Here is a 3,518-nt window from a genome sequence, read left to right as displayed (position 1 = left end):
GTAATTACTTTTTTTCAAAAGGAATTGTTATGATTAAACGGTGCATGTTCGATCATCTATTTCTGGCGCTCTTATAGCAGGCCATCGTAAGCTTGCCTGCGTCATGAAACTTGCATGACACGGAATAAAGCAGGCGAGCACTGAAAGATAAGCTAAGTGCCTCTCTGTCTAACACAGGTAAGGGGAACCTTAGTCTCGTGAGACGAGATGACCAGTAGGTTAACATAGAATAGCGTTCGCATACGAATCGCAGCTATAACAGATTGTGCCGGCAGGACTGCATCGTGCCAAAAAAACAATTCTGTTAACAGCGTATGTGTATAGCTGCTCTTCTACGTCTCATGGTGCGTTGTGAGATTTGACAGTGCGTGGGGTCGAAGTCGCTACGAGTCTTTGCCGTCCTAAAGAATTCATCGTACGTGTCGTCTGACAAAAGTTATTTTGATGTAAGCTAAATGTTTGTTGACCTTGAACTTCGTACTCGGCCTGAATAAAGATATTGTTGTAAGGTGTCCATTTATTCCGCAATTAAAATTAAGTGCCACTGCGGCTTTGAGCAAGCTAAATCTACTCGACTACAGAACTTGCAACTTAGTAGTTGGCGTACTCGTTGAATGCATAATCAACTTGTTAACTGCAAATCGAATGTGTAGCACGCTACGTAAGTAACTGTTCCGTAAGGCCTGGCTGGTGCTTGACGCGCTCCATGCGCCAGTTTTGATAATGATGTCCGTAGATACGTCTAACACTACCACATAGCGCGATAAGCTAGAGATAAACTTAGTTCGTTCAATTAAATCTGAGTTGAACAAAAATAAGATATAGCTAGATAAGGAACATCTTTGGGAGCCATTTTTTTGGGAGTTCGTAGCAGATATCTGCATGTGTCTTGCATGCAATGTGGTTTTTCGTGTTATTTTCACTAAATGTCTCACGTTTCTCACGGCTTATATATATATATATATATATATATATAAGTACACATAAAAAAAACGACAGAAAAAAAATGCCAATTGACTAAAACGTATTTTGGGTCACCTTTTTGTATTGTTCAAATAAATACGATACTTCATTTTTGTTTATAAAAACGTCGGCTTTTGCTTCCAGCAAATGCTTATCTAGGAAAATTCAGCTATAACCTTGATATGTATGCTAGTAATGTACTAATGCGGAGCTTTTGCGGAAAACTGCGATGTTTTGAAACCTTCCAACAATTGTCCAGATCATCGTTAGTACAGACAAAGCGGTGAACCTGCGGCGATTTTCGTCTGAAGAACTTGGTGACAGAAAGGCATTTACTGAATATATAAAACGGTCCAGAAGGTCAGCTCATACACATAAACTGAAACAGTTAAGTGCCGTAACAGCGGAAATAATCGGAATTCTAGGTATAATCGTGAAAAAAAAAAACTATGGTTTAATAAATGAAATATCTCCCTGTGAAAAGTGACTACTGAACTTACTGTGATTCACTGCCCCTGAACGGATTGATTGGAATACGATATTGAGAAGCAGTTTATAGATGGGCGCTTTATCCCGAATCGTCCAATGCCCTGCCCATGTATTTTGACGGCAAAGTGACGCCAGCCTTTTTGGTTGGCGTACAGCGGTTTTCGGGGGCAACCCAGGTGCGATGTAATACGTGGCATTATCTAGCCGTATATATTGGACAGCTATATAAATGTTTCAAGTTTCCACTGGTACGGTATGTCGTATGTCTATCTAGACTGTTTCAAGTGTTACATTGTACGTTGACTTCCATTACGCCCAGCGTTTATTTCCAGCCAGCAAATTGTATTTAGTTAAACGGCCTGCTAACAAGTTCATTTGTATCAGCTGTGTTTTCTGCTTTTCTATTAGATAGCAGTTACGTGTGTCTAACTATACAATGGCAGGCGCGCTTATGAGTGCGTAATTAGTGGCGATATTGGAAGTGACATCTAGCAGCGACCATCCTCAACCAGTTAAAAGTAAGTAGGTAATGGATCGTATACTGGCTGCATTAGATTATCAGTAGTTCCTGTATCACTGACTCCTGCTCTTCGCTTCTCCACGAAATACTTCATTTACTCTTGGCCAGGTGTTTTCTACGGCATTCATGTCGCGTTTCATTGTTCTAACGTATAGATAAATACCGGTATCTACTTGTAGCCAATCCATGTTTCGATCCCTGGGTTGAACATTGATGTTTTACTCTGTCGTTATCAGTTCACAGTTGGTCCAACAAGCAGTCTTCAACCTTTTCTAGTCGTGTATTTTCGCCCGAAAAACAAATGATTTATGCCCCGTCTCTGGCTTCTACTTCTAGCTGTATGTATGTATGTATGTATGTATGTATGGGTTTTCCTCCCGCTGCTATTTGCTTTCTATATAATTACTGGCGGTAGATTGACAATTTGTCATCATTACGTGGTCAATCACGTGTCTTGCCTTTGCTTGACTATTCCGATTGACACGACCACGTTCCCAACAGACTGAACGTTCAGTTAAATCTTTCTATAAAGCATTGTCGCCGCCGAGGAGAACCTTAACGTTCTGCACGTATAACGGAAAGCTGTAAAAAGAAAGATGGCTGCGAAGGACTTGTTGCAGTTCTCCACAGTGGCTTATAATTTACGTACGCATGCAATAGTCTGAACGTCCTGTTCGCGCCCGTGCGTGAGTCGTCGAAAACGACACATGCGTACGTGTCACTGTTGTTCGCTGCGCGGTTCGTGGAAATGGAATATTCACAAGGATGAAATTTAATTTTACGACAATTGCAATAGAAACATTACTAACGCTTTAGGCAGACGGCGATTGTGACATTCGTTTACGTGTTCGACCATTTTTGACGCTGACTTTTTTCGTGTGAATACGGACCCGAGTATAGCAGGAAGTAATAACGGCGTGGTATATGAGTAATTGGAAAATAATAGTGATTTGTCGTTGGAAAACTATTGCTTATAGCAACAACAGTAGTGATAATTTGAGCGACAGCCACACGTTACAAATGTATCAATGGACGCCGCGCTGATAACAGGTGGTAATGATCAACCACCGATGGCAAACAAGGGGAAAAGTATAAGAAGAAATGGCTATTTTTTTGTGTAAGCCGGCCGAACAAACGATTCAAACTTGACAATACTAAGAGAGGCTAGCTCATGGCATCATTGTTATATTCCAACTTAAATCTTCTGTTAAATGATAATTTCTATTAAACTAATAGCTAGCTGCGTAAAATAGACATTGCTATAGCAAAAAAATAGAAGACGGTACCACGAGAAGATGAAAAAGACCGAAGGAAAAAATGCGTGAAAATCAAGCTAATAAATACCATATATTGAATATAATATGTGCTTGTCGTCGCCAACCCTCGTAAGAGCTGCTATACTGGTGATGGTCAAGAAAACTGCTGGCGTCGTATGCAACTGTAGATAGATTGAAATCGGGGGCTGGTTCTTCTTGATGAACCGAGATAAGCACAATGGCGGCCTTCATTGATATTTCCGTGTATCTACAAACGGATATACATATAT

The sequence above is a fragment of the Varroa jacobsoni genome, unplaced genomic scaffold (assembly GCF_002532875.2).
Source record: "Varroa jacobsoni isolate VJ856 unplaced genomic scaffold, vjacob_1.0 scaffold_797, whole genome shotgun sequence".
Lineage (NCBI taxonomy): Eukaryota > Metazoa > Arthropoda > Arachnida > Mesostigmata > Varroidae > Varroa > Varroa jacobsoni.
This window is presented reverse-complemented; position numbering follows the sequence as displayed.